Consider the following 21,988-nt stretch of genomic DNA (forward strand, 5'->3'; position numbering starts at 1 on the left):
GGATTTTGGTCTCAAGAAAGATTATCATAACTTCTCTCTTCCTTTGATGCAGAGATATGTCTCGCCTTCCACGAATGCCTGGATTCCTGGCCTCCCAAAATTTGCAAGTTAAGGAAATTGAACCTACATTCTGTTTAAATTAAGGTTAGATCTCTGTCTGCAGGTAATGATCAAATTCCTTTTATAGCAAGGTGGAAATATCATGTGGTATGGTTGGGGAGCCTTACCATGTAATATTAGCACAGTATCCAAAAGTGGACCTCAGATTCGCACTAGTAATCCTTAGCTCAGTCCTGGTAAAGAGCATTCAGGCTTACCTAGAGGAACACGTGTTAAGCATTTCAGAGCACCAACTTGGGCGATAAGTAATGGTCACGACTCGAAAGAAATCTGACACCAATTTATAAAAGCTGAGCGTATTTTTTTATATACTTTTAGACACCGAAACAAAATCAATACAAGTCTTATAACTGGAGTTATTGATTTTAAAGTGTTCAGAAAATCAGTACTTTGCACAGTTGCCAAACTTCTCCATTCTGGTCAATGGAGAAAACACTGTGTGACATTCTGTCACTTGCAAGGCGAGTTCCACGGAACCCAAATGGAGTTAAGGTCTTGCCAGTCACAGACCAAGCCTCGACAGTCAGAAAAATTTTACCTTGCCCTGGGAGTCCTGGTGCAAAGGTAATTTGGCTGTCCATGGTGCTGAACGGGGAGCCCCGGGTCATGTCAAAAACACACTTGTGATACTCGGTCACTTGCAGTTTGGGTTCAGAGGAACCCCTTAGAGGTTAAGCTTGGAGGAGCCCCAGGACCAGGAATCACCAGGCAGAACAGCTCTACCTAGCTCGGACATCTCGGGTGCAGAGGTGTACCTGGCTATCTGTGGTGCTGAACGGTAGCTGCAGGGGCTGACTTTACCAGGCACGCCAATACAGACAGGTTTGGGTTGTAAGTACTTGACAACTGTGCCACAGACGTTGAGGGTCACAAATCTTCTTCCAGACATCCTAGGAATGCTGTAGAGGGCTGAGACTCAGTGAGGTTCAGGACTACATGTCCCAGAACTAGTTACTTTTGGGGTGGTCCTAGACGGAGCCGGGTGACAGTCGTTCTTTGGTCTTGGAAGTGCAGCTTGTGCCTGATGACTGCAGGGGACTAGTACCTCTAGTCCTAGGGAGTACTGGTAAAGTCTTTCAGTTGCAGAGGGGTTCACCTTCCTTTTGCAACCGATCTCTTGTCCGGAACGAGCCATAGCACCCGCTGGTGCAGGGGGGATGCCACAGGTACAGAGCTTTGTGCCTTCTCTTTGTGGACTCCTGCCTTGTGCTGACACAGGCCTCTTCTTTGTCCTTTTTTCTTCAGAGCAGATCTGAAGTTCTGGTATCAGGGGGGCCCAATATATCTCGAATTTAGGGTTTTATATGAGAGTGAGGGTCAGTAGCTAATGGATGTGGATAATCCGTCCCTGAGGTGACCACATCTGAGGGGAGTGTATGTCACCAAACTAGGCAGATTCCACTACTCTTAGGACTTTTCTGGATGGCACAAGCTATCCTCTGCTGTACAGACCAGCTGATCCACCCTAGAGATGTGACTAGTCTTTGGGGGTTGTACGCCTCCTGAATATCTAATTTTCAGCCTGCTCACAAACACAAGTGCCTGGGGTAGAGGGTTTTTTTTGTCTCCATTGGAAGACAAGACAATTACCTATCAGAGGCGGCGTGGCTTTTAAGGCACAATACCCTGATGGGTCCTTCATCAGCCATCCTGGGAGGTAAGAGGTGTGACCTCCTTCCCGCCAAGGCATTTTGTCTCTGTACTCTGAGAGTGACAGCACTTCCCGGCAGGAATGCAGACTTCTGTCTTGGCGAAAACCGGCTTGGAATGCCCGCCGAAGTACAGGGAGACTGAGGCAACTTGGGGGCAACCTCTAAGGATGCCACCCGGGTAACATGCCAGCTCACCCTCAACACAAGGATCCTGTCAGGGGTGATAAAGCACAGTGTTTGATACCAAATATGACTGAATTCAGTGATACTATAATGGAGCTAGCAAACTCATGGTCATCTGGTAGTCAGTCCACGTTAACCTATGGACCGCCGTTCACTTGCAGTGATCATTAATGGGAAGATACCTGCAGAGACATGTATGCTTGCACATACATGTCCACAGTATTAATATAATGCACCCTGCCCACTGGGCTATAGAATGCCTACCTTAGGGGTGGCGTACCTGTACTAAGGCACTGAGGTGACCCTGTCACATATGATGTGTACAGGGTCGATCTCGAGCAGGGAAGCTGCTCATGCAGCCTGTGGTGGCAGACCTTACTTTTACTCGGGTCACTTAGGGTGCCAAAAATAGTGCTGCAGCCCTCGGTGACCCCCTTTAACACCATTGCCCTGGGTACAACTGGAACTATGTACTATGGGTTTACAAGGGGGGTTAAAGCATCTAGCCATTTGGGTGAACCAATTCACATTACCGTTGAGGGAAAAAACACTGGTACTGAGGCTTGGTTAGCAGGTCCCAGTGCACGTTCAGATCTATTACACAGCATCCAGAACAGAAAGTGGATGTTGACCAGCAAAAAAGGGCACTTTCCTACACCTTGTATAGAAGCTACCAGGCGTTCAGGTGCAACGTCTCTTGCTCCCTCTGCTTCATGTGGCCCAAGTGCAGCTCCTGTGTGGAGTGATTGGACAGACCCCTGGCAAGGAGTTGGGATGCCTATATCCATGCTAGATCTGGGGTGGGCAGAAAGAAACAGTGAAGCCTTGAAAAAGACCAATGTGATGAGGATGCTCGCAGGGCCGGTCGCTCCACGAACCGCACGGCTCCCCCCGTGAGTGCGCCCAAGTGATCACCGCTGCTGCCACGAGTTCGCCGCTATCCCTGTGCTGAGTATTTTGTACTTTCTGCTGTATTTTGTGCCCTGTAATTGTACTGTGCCACTGTCACTGTAATTGTGTATTGTGCTCCCTCGCCGCCCTTTCGCGACCGTCTTTTCCTGCTCTGTGCAACCCCCGCTCCCCGCCGCTGCTCCCCTGCGGCCCGCCCCTTTTTCTCTTCTGTACCCTCTCCCCCTCCGATTCGCCGCCCGCTCCCGCCTCCCAGCTGCTCCTACCTCCCTCTTTGCCATTTATGGCGGAGACCGCGCGAACACGCAGCGGCAATGCCCAGCGGACGTGCCGATTGCGCGCCAAAGGCAAGCCCGTCTATGCCCGTCCGCCCCTGGACGTCGCTGGACCCAGACCAACCGACTGCGATACGACTCCGCCACCCTCAACGCACTCAACACCGGACGACCGACCTCCTGCCATCAAGCCACCCCCTGGCGCACCCACGGACCCTTCACATGCCGAACCAGCAAATTCACCTGCCTTTAACCCCGCACAACCCGTGTCAAACCAAGCAACAACAACAACCACCTAAAGTGCATCCTCCTCAACACCCGCTCCGTACACAAGCACGCCATCGAACTCTGGGACCTCCTCGACACAACAGCACCTGAAGTCGCCTTCCTCACCGAAACCTGGGTGAACGCCTCCTCTGCCCCCGACATCGCTATAGCCATCCCGAACGGCTACAAAATCACCCGGAAGGACCGCATCAACAAAACAGGAGGAGGGATCGCCATCATCTACAGGAACACCACCAGCGTCACGACCAACACTGACAACACCATCCCCACCGCTGAACACCTACGCTTTCAGATCCACACCGACCCACAGACCACCCTCAGAGGAACGCTCATCTACAGACCCCCAGGCCCACGCGCACAATTCAGCGAAACCATCGCCGACCTCATCAGCCCTCACCCCCTAGCCTCACCAGACTACATCCTCCTAGGAGACCTGAACTTCCATCTAGAAAACAACAACGACAGCGCCACCACCACACTACTCGACAACCTCACCAGCCTCGGACTCAAGCAACTAGTGGACTCCCACACTCACCTCGCCGTCCACACCCTCAACGCCATCTTTACAGCCAGCAACCACACCACCTTCAACCACGCCACAAGATTACACTGGACCGACCACAGCTGCGTACACTTCACATTCAAGAAGACCACATCACACCACCACACGCCCTCGAATCCCTCGCAGATGCTGGGGCAAACTCACCACGGACCAGCTCACCGCGGCACTGAGCCAGAACCAACCTGCCGACACCAAGATACCCGACGCCAACACCGCCACACTCAGCCTCGCACGGTGGATCACCAACTGCGCCGACGACCTCGCTCCACTCAAAAACACCCACAGCAAAACCACCACCAGAAAACCCTCATGGTTCACAAACGCCCTCAAAGCCGCAAAGAAATCCTGCCGTACTCTCGAAAAGGCCTGGCGCAAAGATCGGACAACGGAAAACATGACAGCCCTCAAAACCGCCACGCGCGAATACCACCAGCAGATCCGGAACACCAAGGGAACATTGCTCAAGGAACGACTAAGCAACAACACCCACAACAGCAAGGAACTCTTCAGCATTGTCAAAGAGCTCTCAAACCCTGAAGCCAACAACAACGACATCACCCCTTCGCAAGAACTCTGCAACTCTCTCGCCACGTTCTTCCACCACAAGATTGCAGTCATTTACGGGAGCTTCGGACCCCAACCCCCTCCGCCGGACACCAGCTCAATGACCACCACCATCAACTCCTGGGCCCCCATCAGCAGCGAAGACACCATCCTTGTCATGAACACCATCTACTCCGGCTCCCCTTCCGACCCATGCCCCACCACATCTTTAACAGAGCCGACACCATCATCGCACAGCACCTACGGAACGTCATAAACAGCTCCTTCACGTCAGCTACCTTCCCGGAGATCTGGAAGCACGCCAAAATCACCGCCCTCCTGAAAAAACCCACTGCAGACCCCAGGGACCTCAAGAACTTCCGGCCGATCTCACTGCTCCCCTTCCCCGCCAAAGTCATCGAGAAGACCATCAACAAACAGCTGACCCCCTTCCTCGAGGACAACAACTCGCTCGACCCGTCCCAGTCCGGATTCCGAGCTAACCACAGCACCGAGACCGCCCTCATCGCAGCTACACACGACATCAGAACTGATGGACAACGGAGAGACAGCCGCCCTCATCCTCCTGGACCTCTCAGCAGCCTTCGACACCGTATGCCACCGCACCGTAGTACACCGCCTCAACAACATGGGCATCCAGGGGAAGGCCCTGGAATGGATCATCTCATTCCTCTCCAGCATAACCCAGAGAGTCCGCCTCCCCCTTTCCGTTCCGCGGCAACCGAAATCATCTGCGGCGTACCCCAGGGATCCTCACTCAGCCCAACACTCTTCAATGTCTACATGAGCTCCCTCGCCACCATCGCACAAACTCACAACATCAACATCATCTCCTAAGCCGACGACACCCAGCTGATACTCTCCCTCACCAAGAACCCAGCCACTGCCAAATCAAACTTCCAGGAAGGAATGAAAGAAGTAGCTGACTGGATGAAGCACAGTCGTCTCAAACTCAACTCAGACAAGACGGAGGTCCTCATCCTCGTTCAATCCCCCTCTGCATGGGACAACTCCTGGTGGCCCCCGGAGTTGGGCACCGCACCGACATCCACGGACCACGCACGCAACCTGGGCTTCATCCTGGACTCCTCGCTCACTATGTCCAAACAAGTCAACGCAGTCTCATCCTCATGCTTCAACACCCTGCGCATGCTCCGAAAGATCTTCCGATGGATCCCCACCGATACCAGAAGAACAGTCACCCAGGCCCTCGTCACCAGCCGACTGGACTACGGGAACGCCCTCAATGCCGGAACAACCGTCAAACTCCAGAACCGTCTACAGCGCATACAAAACGCCTCCGCCCGACTCATCCTCAACATTCCACGCCACAGCCACATCTCTACCCACCTGAGAAATCTCCACTGGCTCCCCGTCAGCAAAAGGATCACGTTCAGATTGCTCACCCACGCACACAAACCACTCCACAACACAGGCCCGGAATACCTCAACAGCCGACTCACGTTCTACACCCCCACCCTCCAGCTCCGCTCCTCCAACCTCGCCCTCGCCATCATCCCACGGATTCGCAGAGCCACCACCGGAGGAAGATCATTCTCCTACCTGGCAGCAAAGACCTGGAACTCCCTCCCCACCCACCTACGACTGACCCAGGACCTGGCTCTTCGATCAGTAGCAGCACCCCGCCCCCAGCGCCTTGAGACCCTTACGGGGGAGTAGCGCGCTCTATACATTTTTTGATTGATTGATTGATTGATTGAAAAATATTTAAATGCTTCTAGGGTCCTGTGGCATGTTTTACCCAAGTATGCAGCTCTTGAGCCATTGTTGCGTTAAGTAGCTCCCAACCACAGTGACTCACTGGATATTACGTTTATCCAAGATTCAACAGGTAAAGGTTGGAGGGGAGCAGACACAGAGACAAGACAGCGGCCTTGAGACTACCAGTCACCGAGACATAACATCCTGCTTTTTTGTCTTTAGCTCTGTGACTGCATAGTGGGAAGAGCTTATTAAGTAATATCACTACCCTCCTTGATGTTTTTGTGAAACCAGAGTACCCCTGCTGTAACAAGAATCTGTAGATGTCTTGTTAATGCATGTGCTTTCTCCTGCAGCAACAAGACATCAGGGAAATATTGCAGACAAACTAAACAAGCATTTGCAATGCAACTGGTCTCGCATTTTCGGCTATTGGCATTGTAAATGAAAATGCCTTTTATTTATGTTTTGGTTTTTGAAACATAAATAAAACGCATTGTCATTTACAATGCAAATAGCTTAAACTCGCCTAAATGCAAGACCTATTGCACTGCAAATTCTTGTTTTGGTCCTGGGTGGTCTGCAGAGTCCCTCTTTTGCCAGGCTACGTCATCCATACCAGACCAGCTTTTATACAAGGGATGAGACCCTTTGCTGCAACTTATTCTCGAGACCCTTATGGATTTCTCTCTGTAAGCACTAATGAGCTTCATTACTTAAATCAGAATTACCGCTGTTGATTTGTAACCTCACATAAGGCCTCTAAAAATGCTGAGATTGAATCCAACCAGCAAATTCCCCCAAGGTCTGTCCTGTAAAGAATATTATTGCTCAATAAGATATTAAGTAATGTACAATGCCAATTGTGGCTTTGTCCTTGCTGCCAGTCTTTGGGCTGGAGTTGGAAGTTGTGTTTTTGTTGTTGTTTTTCCAGGATAATATTGTAAGTGTGAGGAAAGTAAGGATCTTCACTGTGGTAGCCACATAACTGTGTCGAATACTTAATTTCAATGTGCTCGGTCGTCATCTTCGCAACTGATTTGATTCCTGTGACTGGAATAAAGGACCTGAATAAAGAACCATCTTTCCATCGTGTCTCTGGAACCGCGAGCACACTGTTTGGTAGCCCATTGCCTCGTGATGGTCTATCACTGGGGTTACACTCTACCACAACTGAAGAGAAGAGGCACACGAAGCAGGGGTAGGACAAACGGCGAAGGAGTGGAGACAGATGCCAGTGGGGGAAGGCAGGAAGAGCAAGAGAAGAGAAAGTGAAACCAATGAGGAAAGGAGCTCGAGGAGAAGAGAGGCCTGTGATAGAAGACAGAGGACACCCATCAGAGAAGCAGACCAGTGAGGAGAGACTCCAAGACACCGACCATCTAGGGCAGAATGCTGGCTTCACTGAACCTTACACTGCTGACGTCATTCAAAATTCAAGCCAGCGTGATAACAGATTGGTCAAATACATAGAATCTACTCATATACGTGTTTTACGTGCATGCGTACAAGCAGCCAAGAACTGGTTCTTCATTTGTGATATCCCTGTTGTTAAAGTTAAAAAAAGTTATCCTTTGGGTATTGTTCACAATTGAACGTGGTATATAATCACACGCAGACAATACATCCCCGCCCGCGTTACAAAAGCTGTTGGTACGCAAAATTTATTAAAGAGTAAAAAGGTATTCCTAAATGTCATCTGGAGCCATATTTGGCTAAAGTTAGGTGGCATGACCAGGATATCAAGAGACCGCGGGGGCCTTGGCTGTGAAGTGGGCTATAAAGTAAAGGCTGCTGGAACGCAACCCTCCGGGGGGATTTCTGTGCTGGGCGGGCAAATTGGGGTTCAAAAGCCTTTGATAAAAGCCTGCGGACTTTTTGTCTGTATTTAACAAACAAGCGCTAACCATTGCTGGAAGGCAGCCGCTTTTTATTTTTGCATCGAGCTTCTACTTAAAGTGAAAGCGCGATGCAAAAATAAATACACAGCGCCCTATCTCCTTTTGGGACGACCCATCCGGACTGGATCTCACAGCTTGTTTATATAACACGCCTCCTTGAGATAAGAAACTGCTTCATGACAGCCGTGAAGCAGGCGATCCGTTCCGGATGGGCCGGACCAAAAGGCGAAAGGGAGGCAATGCTAACAGCTAATTTCCAATGGCAGGCCACCGTTTAGCATAAACGGTGACGCCAGCCAATGGAAATGAGGGGCTGGGCTTAAAGCCCTTTTCTGAAATCCCTCTCTCACAAAATTTCTCACCAGTGGGCAGCGCATGCACTGCAACGCAGACGAGACCTAAAAACTGTCCCTCTCTTGCACCTGTATTTGAGGTCCTTCACATTCCATGACATAATGCTGTGCTGTTCCATTTCATTCCAGGGGGTTGTGTGCCACTTAGCACTGTGTTAAATGTTTGGAAGTCAGGTTCTCTTCTTGCAAATTGTAAAATAAAACTAACCATGAACTGTATAGTGTAAACTTCACCCCAGTATCTCAAACCTATACATCCACCTCAGAGCATCTGTAGTCCTGTACAGTGCCCTTAACAGTAGAGCAGATGTGGGGAATTGTGTCCCTTAAGGATGAAAATTGCAGTCTAGAATATATCAGAACCCACAATTCAGTAGTAACGAATTTAGGGGTATATTTACAAGGAAAGTAACGGAGCGTGGCATTAGCCTTCTTGGCTTAACGCCGTACTCTGCCACTTTGGAAACGCTGGGCTGCACCTTATTTACAATATTACGGTGCAGCCCTGCATTTTCCCCTGCACTGGCGCTATGTACAGCTGCCTAGCGCCAATACAGGCATCCCTCCACCAAAGTGTAAAGGTGTCTGCGTTGTGAGAATGGTTTTTTATGTGCAACTTATCATTTTTAAAATGATTGTTTATGTGAAGGAAGGGGCACAATGCAGCACACATAGAAACAGCAAAAAAGAGGAGAAATCAAACATTTCTCCTCGTTTCTCCATGTTAATACCAGGTTTGTTTTTTGGTCTTAATTTGTCCCTGCCCCATATTTACGCCACCCTTGTAAATATGGGCCAGCATCAAAATGAATGGGTGTTGTAGCGGAACGTTCTCCACGACACCCATTGCCCTCCCCTTTCAATCTAAGTATAGAGTGAAAATGAGCCTTATTTACAAGGCAGCGTTATGCCATGCCACCTTGTAAATAAGGCGAAGCCCGTATCGCCACAAGAACGTCGAAAAAAGTGACGTTCTGTGGCGATAGGGGCTTGTAAATATTCCCCTTAGTCTTTCAAGTTAGGTTATCTTTCACTTCCTGGGCAGGTTAAGGGAACCGCACCCCCACTTTAGCTCCACAATGTCAGTTCCTCAGAATCCAGGTGTCACCCATCCCTCGATGCCTCAGCCAGGCCCAGGGTGGGCCTATTCCCAATAGAGTTGGCTCCTGGAGGCGTCTTTCTTCGTGGGTGGGTAAATATTTGTCTCTAACCAAGCAATAGCGATAATTATCGCTATTGCTTGGTAATATGCCCCATAGTTTGGTGTCATTTCCTCAAACGTGTGGCTTCTATGCTCCTTAAGTGGCTGTCTGGTTGTCAGGATCCCCTTATCTGTCCATTCCTTCCAGTAAATAGGTCTCCCTACTATATTTATCTTGTAGTTGTTCCTATTTTTGGGCACCTGAGTGGAGGAAGGGATCTACCTTAATCAACCTATGGGTTGTTCTGTTTGAGATGTGTGGGAGAGGCCAAGTTGCAGTGTGAAAGACTCTTGACAATATAATGCTACACTAATGCCAAGATCTCTGGGTAAGCTTCAATAGGGCGGGGCGTAACTTGAATTGTACCGAAGGCTTGAGACAGGTATTGAGTGCCTCGTTACTTCTAAATGTGTGTGAGTCTACGAGCTTCTGCTGTTGAGTGGGCATATAGCTTTGCAGGTTCTACATAGGATCTGTCTCCATCCCATAAAAAAAGGGGGAGACGATTAGAGGGGGCAGGGATGCTAAGTACATACTTATATCGCAAGGAAATCAGCATTTTAACCATTTGTACCCTGCACCAGAATGAAAGGTACAGCGCCTTCCACTGAGTTCATATGGCTTTTCAGGGGGAAAGATTATGGGTGACAGTACCTTGAGCTCTGTGCTTAAAAGTATATCCAGGTATTTATGTACAAGTGTGACCCATTTGAAATTATAGGGTTCTGTTGCTGCTCTGATGGTATAACAAGAGATGGGGAATAAGTTACAGTTGATTTTGCACCTTGACATAATGAGGATGTCTCTATCAAGGGGGTGAAGAGGTTTCAGGATTAGTCAGCGTGAGCATACCGTCTGCATAGAGCAATGCCTTGATTTGCTCTGCTGATATCTGAATCCCTGCAAAGGTTGGTTTTTTTTATTCGTAATGCAAGTGCTAACAGTTCAAGGGTGAGTAGGGATAGAGGGGAGAGGGGACAATCTTGCCTCATTCCTCTCAGAATTGGAAGCGGGCAGACAAGAACCCTCTGCATGTTACTTGTGCTGCAGGGCCTTCATAGAGGCATCTGACTTTTGAAAATACATTATTTTTATTTATATTTTATATATTTTATATTTTATTTATATAATTATTTATATTTTATTATTTTTACTTTTATTGTTAAACCTTTTGAGATCTCTAAACGGATAGCTCCACTACACTTGATGGAAGGCTTTCTACACATCGATGGAAAGGGCTTTAGTTAGATCTGGGGTCTTTGGAACTCCACAGCATTTGCAGGAGGGTTCTAAATTGGTGCAAGGAATGTCTACCGGCGGAAAAGCCAACCTGTGATTCATGGACTACTGAAGGGATGACTTTGCGTAGTCTATTTGCTGGTATTTTGACTAAAATCTTCATATCCATTATGATCAATTGAAATTGGTCAGTAATTAATGCAACTCGGGGGATCCTTGTGTAGTTTAGGGATCATTGTTACGAGCTCTTTGTTGGAGAAAGATGAAGTGTACCAGTGTTATTAGCTTCTCCAAAAGCGGCATGTCACACTTTACCTATGCGGCTACCCCATGTTTTTTTTTAGAATTCACCGCTGTAGCCGCCTCCCTGGATGACTTGTTGTGGGAAGAGCAGATATGGCATTTTTTTTAAATCTCTTAAAGATTTATCTTGCCATGAAATGAGTCTCTCTCTGTGTCTGAGAGCTTAGGAAGAGGCATTTGGTAAAAAGCAGCTTGTCGCTTGTTATATCTTCAGTTTCCCTGCCTGGCTCATATAATCTTGCTAGAAATTTAGTGAAGCCATTAACCATATCTTGTGGGTGGGTGTGCATCGTGCCATCTTCATCTCGAAGGGCACGAACTGCTATTTGTTCATGCCTTTCTCACTTCTTTTGTTGTAACTAAATTATGAAGAGTGTCACCCCTTTTTCATCTTGTTCATTATGGCTATAGTGCAGTCTATGCGGCGTATTTTCTGTCTAATCTGTGAAAAGGTTGTTCAATGCCAATTTATCATTTTTCAGTTGGCACTGCCATTCTGTGTTGGGGTGATAGTTGAAATGTTGCTTGTGATCCCTGATTGACAATTCAAGTTCAGTTTGTTTTATCTTAGTACTCGTATGGGCTTATGCACTTTCCTTCATTATGGAACCTCCCATCCTTTCCTTGGCTGCCACCCACAGGGATCGAGCTGAGGTAAACAACCCCTTCTCATCTTCTACGTACTGACCCTGAAGAGCACATAACCATTTTTTAGGTCTCACCAAAGATAGTGCATGCTCTGTCTCCTGCGAGACATTGTTTTCTAACAGTAAACTTAGAGGCCGCCCATTGCTTACCATTGGTTGGCGTCAATGTCACTCTAATTTGTTTTCCTCTTACTGGTTAGCTGCGACAGGCCACCTTCCTCGTTGTATGTTTGTCCTTCTCCTGGAGCATTAATGCATTACTGGTGTCCCTCCATTGTCCATATTTTTACACTCTACTTTTTTCTTTATTTCAAGCACTCTATGGGAGTGTTTTTCAGCTGTCTCCCTAATGTACTTCTCCATGTTTATCCAAATCACCAACCCTCTGCTGTCATGTCATTTGTCACATTGCTTTCCTCCCTGTTTCTGAGTCAATGTTTCTTGTCACCATCTGCCCCCCTCCTTCTCTTGTCCTTGTGCACCACCCACCTTCCATCCTACCATTGTCTGTGTTGCTTGGCTCCATGGGCCCTCACTCCGTCCAGTGGTTGTGCTGCTTGACCCCACTGTAGTCCCTGATGCCCCTCCCATCTACCATTCCTCCCTCCATAGCCGGGTCTGGTGGCTCAGTGGACTAACACATCCACATCCGATAAAATGAGCCCAATTGAGTTGGGTAACAATAACCATCTGTTATTCATCCCCAAGAGGCCCTTCAGGGTGAGCATGCGCTTAACAAATACACGTTATATTATGTTATGGGTTGTCCCTCCCACCCGTCCACCCTGCCTCTATTGTCTGTGTGCCCTCCCACCTGACATAACAAAATAACATGATGATGCAGACCACTTCCGGCTGCCTCATAGCATTTTTCCCCCAGATGATCTGTTCCCAATATTGACCCCCACCCATCATCCGTGTTAACGTAGCCCATTTTCACTGTGTTGCCTCCCCTCTCCCTCCGTGTTTCTTCCCGCCCGCAATAAATAAAAAGCTATGACGCAGCCAGCGTTAGCTGTGTAATAGTGCTTTTTTTCTCCACACACTTAGTTATACATTTTGCTCCTTCACACCCTCTCCTTCCTTCCGGGATGCTTACCACTCTACCCTCCCTTCCGCCAGCAAGAAAAAAGGGCAATGAAGTGAAAAGCACTAGCTGTATCATAGTACTTTAAAAAACCCTTTCTGCCATTCTGCACGGCAGCCGCACTGTTGTACAACATGGCTAAAAACATTGACAAAACCAATAGCTCTTTTGTAGGCTAGATCTATAGGTTTTGTCAATGCTTGTTCTCTTTGAGTGACCTGTATTTGGAGGTCTTTATTCATCAGATAGGTAGGGATCGAAATATCATTTCTGTGGCTATTTCAACTAGTACTGGGGCATTGGACAAGTATACGATTTCACATTTCAGTATCATGGAAAGAAGGATCCTGCGGTTCGAAAACAGTCAATTCCAGAGCTAGAGCTATGTGTGGAGAGGAAGGAGGTATACTCTTTATATCCTGGGTGTAGAATTTCTATAAGTGAATGATCCTGCGGAATAACAGTTAATCAGAACAATTATTTAGATCTGGGGGCCCATTCTATCTAGAATATAATCTACCGCTAAGTTCCAGGCACCTCAGACAATAACTCTTGCTGAAATCTATAAAGAGGTGGTCGATAGTTATGAGAAAACTAGTTAGTGAGAAGTTGGGCACATATACTGATCCAATGATCAATAATTCTTTAGCAATTTTGACTTTGGTAAAAGTATAGCATTGTTGAGTGTTTCCATGTTTTTAGCATTTTCTTTTGGGAATATGTCTTTATTGAGTTTTATGCCCAATTCCAAGCAACAATGGCCAAGTACAACTTCAAACACTGCATATATAATATCGTCAATAGTCCCCCCCTCCCCCAGGGAGAGAACCAAGATGTTCCTACAGTAATTGTGCTGTGTAATGAGTAGTTGGTGGTCTAACAGGAAGGGGGTGTCTTAAATGAACACCTAGCCACGTAGACTGGCAACCACCACTTCATTTCTACCACTTCACTTCTAGAGAGCCGCTTCTAGAGCAGCTTTCAGAATGATCTTGGGCAGTTAGGGGACATTGTTTGTATGTAGTGTCATTCAGAAGTAGGGAGGTGTGGAGCATAATTAGAAGTGGCAAATACTATGAGAAACTACAAGTAGTTAACAACTAACAACAGCAAGGGTTGGACTTTTTATTTGTAGGGGGAACGAGTCAAGATTAACAAGATGTGATAAGTAGATTTATAATGTATTAGTTTCATTTTAAATATATAACCATGCCGTAATATCGTGGGGGTACTTGCAGCGGAAGTATTCCCACATACTAGTAGAAGTGTCCCCAAAGCAGACTTCTCTCATTGGAGGATGCATTATTTTGTAACTGTTGTGAGAGTGAGAAAGAGGACTGCGGTAAAGAAGGAAGAAAAGTAGGAGACATAAAGTCTTTGAAAACAAGGAGAGGGGCTCAATTGTACCAAAGGGACAGAGCACCAAAAACCGGAAGATTAAAAATAATAATTCACTTTGGAGGTATTACTAATCTAAATCACTGACATGTCAACCAGAAACGACAAGCCCGTCTGCGCCCATCTGCGACCCAGAGGCGTACCACGCCGGTTATGCTGCTTATTTATTTCCAGGTAACACCGGCACTTACAACTCCATACAAGTATATAGTAGAGAAAAACTTATGATGCTTGGTAGCAGCATGAGTCGCTGCTCCCAATGTCCCCTATCAGTAGATTTTGAGCCACTCATCTGCAAGGAGTGTAATTGGAGCACCCACCACAGTTTGATATAGGCGGTAACTTAAGTAAGATAGGACATGCTACAGACTTTCCTCTCCCTTGGGTTGCGGGAGACGGGGATAAGTTAAAAACCTTCCTTCTTAACACTAGATCCATTAAAAAGCATGAACTCCAGCTTTTTGACCTCCTCATAGAGACACAGCCTGACCATTGCCAGCCCCCTCCCATCAGAGAATAAGATACTTAGGAAGGATAGACATGGCGGTAGGGGCGGGGGGTGGTGATTATATATAAAAACCCACTCTTCTGCCTATTACTACCTATGACAGAGCTAGAAGGGGCAGAGGGACTAGGTTTCCATCTGATGATTTCTGATCACCAGTCTATCGCGGCCGCGGTAATTTACCATCCACCAGGACCAGCAGGAAGGTTCTTGTAATCCCTGGGCCATGCTAACATGCCTATTGCATCCAAGTATAGTCAGTGCTTGATTCTTGGGGATTTCAACATATATTTTGACCAAACGACCGATCCAGAGGTATCCTCAATCTGACTCCATGTGTGTCGCTTCCAACGCATGAAAAGGGTCCCACCCTAGATCAAATTTTTTCAACAACCAGGTTAGAACCAGTTGTTCCCTTGCCAATTATTTGGTCTGACCACTTTTTGCTAACCTTCAGGTTAGACAAGGTTCCGGCACAGTACCAGTCCTACTGTAATAATCGGTTGAGAAGTTTTAGATCTTTTGATCAAATAAAATCAGAGGCTTTAGCTGCTATATTTTGCCACCATCCTATACCAGCCAATCATAACTTAGAACATGACTTACTCTCATTGGAAGGTTGGCTTCAGGAGTGAACTGTGCAGCTAGCCCCTTTAAAAACACGAGCGGTCAAACATGGCAGAGCCTCAGCACCTTGGTTTTCTGAGTCCAAAGGAAACGTAAAATTGTGTGTAAAAGTCTATAACGTTTATGGAGGAGAAACTTCGATCCCTTGAATCAGCCGCGGGCCGTTGAGGGAGTTACGGTGGGGCAGGGAGGCGGGGAGGGGGAGGGGCAGGGTGGAGAGAGCTAAAAACCGGCACCTGGATAATTACAGGTAAGTAAACAATTTAATTAATAAAACGAATTTCATAGCGCGCACTGCATCGCATTTTGCAATGCAGGGCGCGCTACGAAATTCGTTTTATTATTGAAATTGTTTACTTACCTGTAATTATCCATATGCCGGTTTTTAGCCCTCTCCACCCTGCCCCTCCCCGCCTCCCTGCCCCACCGTAACTCCCTCCACGGCCCGCGGCTGCCTTGAATAAACTCACATATAAATCGGCATTGAAGGCCCACTACGCTAAAGTTCGAGAGGAAAAGAAAAATGTTTTGGCTGTAAAAATTGAACAAGCTGAGAATTGCTCGAAAGAATTGTTCAAGATTGTCAAGGACTTTTCCTCACCTAATGCTACAAAAAGCCTTCTTGCCCCCACCTATGAATGGACAAATGAAATTGCACAATACTTTTATAAGAAAATTTAAACTCTTCAGGACTCTTTCAGTGGCTTTCTCCTGGACCGGGAGAGCGGCATTGATATGCCTCTCCCCGCATGCCCTACTATGGAGAATACCGTTTTAGAGTTTCCACCTATGCCCATGGCCACATCACTCAAAATTATGAAGGCCCTGAAATCCAGATCTTCCTCTGACCCATGCCCAGCTAGAACTCTTGCATCGATTGCTGAGGTAATAAATCCAGCTGTCAACCGGATACCGAATCTATCCCTGTCCAAGGGAGGGATGCCAGATAATTGGAAGCACGGAAAAATTCTCCCGCTATTAAAAAGAACATCAGCGGATCCCTTGGTAGTCAGCAATTATAGACCCATATCGCTCCGACCTTATTTCTCCAAGGTACTGGAGAAATACGTGAATGCCAACATCACTGATTTTATTGAGGCACGCCAGGTGCTCCACCCGAGCCAGGCAGGATTTAAAGCAAACTTGAGCACAGAAACGGCTCTGTTGGAAATCTCAGAGACAATCAAAACCCCTCTTGATAGAGGAGGAAAGGCAGTGCTGATATTACTAGATTTCTCGGCGGCCTTCGATACCGTGCCCCACGATCGACTCCTTCATAGACTGAAGGAATGTGGTATTGGGGGCACGGTGCTCAGATGGTTCTCTTCCTTCCTGGAAAGCTGCCAGCAAACAGTCTGGTCTCCTCCTTTCTCAGGCCTCCTCCCTCCGCTGAATGTAGGGGTTCCACAGGATTCTGAATTAAGCCCTACCCTGTTTAATATATACATGGCCCCCCTCGCTCCACTAGCTGAACAACATGGGCCAAGAATTATATCGTACGCCAATGACACTCTGTTGCTGTTTACCTGTGAGAAGGATGAGGCGCTCAACGGTAATGAAGTCAATGTTTGCCTAAGCAAGGTGATTGCCTGGTTCAGGCAAAATCAATTACTTTGCAACTCCGACAAGTCGGAAATTATTTTCTTTGGACATACTCCAGGTGACGAATGGCGTCAATGCTGGCCACAAAATGTATCCCCCCCAAAAGCCCAGTTTCCACCGCAAAAAATCTAGGAGTGAAATTTGACTCTGACATGACCATGAAGTCCCAGGTGCAATTAGTAGCTGCCACCTGTTTGGGTTATTAAAAATGATGAGGAATTTCCTCCCCCTGCTTCGTATCCCTCATAGAAAAACTGTGGTCCAAGCACTGATCAAGTCAAGGCTGGACTACGCAAATGTGTTGTATCTGGGCCTTCCGGACTACTTATTGAACCGCCTCCAGGTAGTTCAAAATGCTGCAGTAAGGGCCCTGCTTATGGTCGGACCAAGGTCACACATATCTCCCCACCTCAGATCCCGGCACTGGCTACCAGTGAAAAAAAGGGTCAGTTTTAAAGCCCTTGTGCTGACTTTTAAGGCCCTAAATAACATCGGGCCCCGTACATCAGGAATAAAATCTAGCCCTATAAACCACCCAGAACCCTGCAGCCATCAAACCAGCAACTGACAATTGTGCCAAAGTTTTGTCGTTCTCGCAAAGGAGAACGCTCCTTTCAGGTAGCATCCGCCAAATTATGGAACAGTCTCCCACTCTCCCTTAGACAAGAATGTGACCTCCGCAGTTTTAGGAAAAGGTTAAAAACCTGGCTCTTCCACCAGTAGACTAGCTGTTTTTGGCTGCTAGGTCTTTCATATGCTCTGTCCAGGGGTCAAGATAGTGCTGGAACATTCCCTGGAGTAGCCGCGCGCTCAACAAATACCCTATACCATAACGTAACATAACATAAAGTCAACATAAGTAGAGCATTACTTGCAGGTAAGTTGCTGATCAGGTGAGCTATGCCCAACAGTCCCAGTTGATGGTTTCAGAGGTAAACATTTTTCCAGGTCTCTCTGCAATAGATCTACATTCTTTGTAGACTTTCTTTGCCTGAATGTCAGGCAGGTTGTTGTTTCTGTGTCCTATGTTGATGATGTTTGAATGGGGCGGTCTATTGCCATTAACAGTTTGTTGAAGATCATTGGGGAGTTGGACATCCATATCCAATTGTTTAATCATTTCCAAAAGTCTCTTAAGATCATTTGATTCTGTGAGCTTCATAGGCTTCCCATTGACAGTGAAAGCCACCAAAACTGGGTCCAGTAACCACATTTATTTTTCTCAGCTGCGGCCTCAATGCAATATGTTCTTTCAGTTTAAGATTAGTGTCTGTAGAATAGTTAGCGGAAGCATATATCTTGTGACGCTCATACATGTAGGCACTGTTATTTTTCATGGCTTCCAAGACCTGGCTCACTTGTTGATGGCACCAAGACCATTCCATGATAGGTCTTGAGTGGTTGCCTTTATTTGGTTCACCTGACGTTTTGCAATGGCCTTTCTGCAGTTCGAGACAGGATGAGAAGTCTATTTGCAGGAGACAGGGTAGAAAGGACATTAAGTTTTCCTAAGTGCCCTTGTAAAGACCTCCCGGAATGTCATGAAAACAGACATTGTTCCTTCTTGATTTGTATTTCAGGTTTTTGTCGAAGATGTCAAGTTTTTTGCCCCCACTTAGGGATATGGGATATGTGTTTTTACATCTGGTAAATCCATATATTTGTTTGTGAGATCTGTTGATAGGGATTTACTATCCATGGACACTTGTTGCACTTTCTGTTCCAGCATACTCAGTGTCCCACCACAGTTATATCCTTGAGGAGAGCCTCCAATGTCACATCTGGCTTTTTCTATACATCTATTGAGGTGGATAGTTTTTTCCCTGTTATCGCTTCTGTGGAGAGGAAGTGCCTTGAGGCTTGGTTGTTCACCATTTCCCTAAATGGGTTGGTGTAGGCACTGTGAAGATTAAGCGCTGGTGTCACTGGAACTGGAGCAGATATGCGGAGTAGTGTTGATTACATTAAGCCTGAGTAGTACCCTGTGTTATAAATCTGGATCAAATCATACCCATAACAAGTTAATATACAAGACAGGATAACAGCACGACAAGCTCTGTGAGAGAATGTTGTTGTTTTAGTGGTGTTGCCCCAGCAAGTCAAATAATGCAAATTGCTCTCATAAGGCATATTTTTAATACTTATATATTGACCCGGGTATAGCAGGGACAATCAGGTGCGCAGTCTTGGCTGTCCCCTCTACCAATCTACTACAAGTGCAAGCCTGTATAAATGTCTGCGCTTGCAGAACGGAATAGGCTGAGGCCCACAGCACACTGCGATATGCAAACTGTAGTTGTGGCTCACCTCTCTGGAAACTCAGAAGGCTTGGTCAATAGCTATGGTCTGCTACTTCACCGTTCCCAACTTTACGGTTGCGTAGAAATCAGCATGCTTTAACTCACTGCTCCCAGCTCTCAGCTAACTGAGTTTTCAATTTCAAATTATTGGTTTTCTGACCTGCTGGCACCCTGTGTTTCACAACTCATGTCCATACCGCCCATCCTGCAGCTAGAAAGCCAAACCCACATCTATAGGGAAGGGAAAGAACAGGTGAATGAAGGGAGGAGCTCTTGGAGTGGAACACCACTGCCCAACTCACTGAAACCACTGCTGGAACACACTTGGGCCTCTCCCTGGCCTGGCCCGAGTTATTTATATTTACCTGTTCTTCTCGATTGGAGTTCAGTATGCTAGAACGAGGGCTTAAGTGTCATGGCAACACATGGTTATCAGCAGTTGGCCACTCGGTGACCAGCAGTGTACACCTCAGTCAAGCCATCAACCATCCTAGATGTTTCCTTCATCACTGCTTTATCCATTCCCAGTTGAGGGCATCAATTTAGCCTGGTCGATTGATGCCGCCACCGAGTGTCAACCATAGTTGTAGTCTGCACTCCTTCCATGCTACTGCCTACTGCACAAACCCACCAACCCCACACAGTTAACTCAACATGGCCCCACTGTCGAGCAGGGCTGATGCACCCGAGCCATGCATGCTGTTCACTGGGCCGCTGTGAGCCCGGCAAGTACCGCCATCTTTCTCACTTTGAGCCTCTTCACTCCTCAAATTGCCCCTTTGGATTGCGGCGGTTTGAGGATTTCCGTGCCACGTAATCTCCTGGCCGGGGCATCCACAGATGACTCCCTCACAGGATTTACTGCCTCACTAATGGCACCCAGTCCACTCTATACCTGAGGCTCAGGGGACTAGCCTACGAGCACGAGCAGTAAGGGTACATCAACCGAGGAGGGGATCCATCCCAGCACTGCTTTCCTGATAGTATGGGAAGCGTTCGATTGCTCAATGTCAACCTGCACTAGGCCAAAGGCTCAAAGAGGCACTTCCTCCATCTTGGCCAGGCTACCCACAGCCCGCTTCCACACTTTCCTTATCAATCATCGGTCATCTGTATAATGGTTTGCTGTGTGGGGGTCCTCATTGAGCAGGGGCAGCTTGTAAACTGTTGACATTTTCCTGTAATGCAACAAGACATCACAGATTTTCAAATTATCCCAGCTTAGGTGTCCGTGGCATAAGAGTTCAGTTCTTGACAATATTTCTCTTTCAGCAGATTGTATTGCACATTTCTCAAGTCGAGGCTGATGCCAAATACTGGTATCACAACCATGGTACATTTACAGTTTATATTTATGGGTTTTTTGGGGTGCATGCTGGGGAGTTGTTCCACAGTTAGGACATAAGCTGTATTTTACATTGCAAGTGGGCTAGTTTTTTGTGGACTTCTTCCTACGCTTTCTATTTAGAGGCAGGGGAGCAAACAGGATGGAACTAGAAAGAGCTCATAGGATGCCTCTTTCTATTATAAGGCTGGCTTCTGGTGAACAATAAGTAGGTGTTTTGGGGAAGTTGCCTGTCTCCAGGTACATGATGACTTGAGTATGGACTTTTGACCTGAACCGGAAGTCTGAAAGAATAGGTTTCCGTTTGTTCTGGATTGAGTTGCTATTCAGTCTTGGTATAGCTATGATGTGTTCTTTGAAGCACATATTGATGTTAGGGGGTGTATTTATAAGTCTGTGTGCTCTGTGTCACCTTGGGTGTGAAGTCATCCAAATTCATTTTGCATCTTCCAGACACCTCCTCTAGTGCGTACTCCCACTTGCACATGTCCCACGCATACGGAAAACCAGCTCCGGCAGTTGAGACTTCCTGTACATCAGTCATAAAGCATGGAACGACCTGCCCCTACACACAGGAGCCTCCTCCTCACATCTTGAATTCCACAAGAAGCTGAAGCCCTGGCTTTTCCAGTAGTCCCACTAATCCCTAGGTTTGGCTAGGCTCACACCTTCTCAGCACCAGGATACCCTCCCTAGTGAGAGCGCGCTCGACAAATCAACATGACATGGTTTTGCAATTGTGTTTTTTCTGTTGGCGAAGAGAAGATATTCCTTCTTGGGATACAGTGAGTTTCATGTTTGTCTTGGAGATCCATTTCTGAATGAAACTGGGGGAGGCTCTGAGTCAATTGCTGTTGCCAATGCAGCTTTTCTGGTTTTATTACATCATTGTAAACATTTTGCTTTCACAGTTATCACCAACTACAAGGTGGTACTACCAGACCTGGTAAAACAGAGGTGAGAGCAATTTGTTCTCTGCTTCCATTAAGTTGTGGTGCTAGAATGGATGCAAAACAATCTGTAGCATTGATACTGCTATTGCCAGGATCTAAATGACCCCATAGGTGTGAAGCGAGGACATTGGACAAAGTCCACAGGCGGATGACAAGATATAGCCTAAGGTAAAGAAACGGTGCAGTATTGGGTAATAAAGGCTTTCCGATAGGATTTGATGATGAATAACAATGGAACGGTGCAAAGACAC

At 47.0% G+C, this 21,988-nt stretch overlaps 1 protein-coding gene across 1 annotated transcript in view; it reads left to right on the forward strand.

Moving 5' to 3' along the window:
* The window catches only part of SMPDL3B (sphingomyelin phosphodiesterase acid like 3B), a 152,297-nt gene that overhangs the window by 61,687 nt on the left and 68,622 nt on the right, over positions 1-21,988 (forward strand). The window lies entirely within an intron of this gene.

The sequence above is a fragment of the Lissotriton helveticus genome, chromosome 3_1 (assembly GCF_964261635.1).
Source record: "Lissotriton helveticus chromosome 3_1, aLisHel1.1, whole genome shotgun sequence".
Lineage (NCBI taxonomy): Eukaryota > Metazoa > Chordata > Amphibia > Caudata > Salamandridae > Lissotriton > Lissotriton helveticus.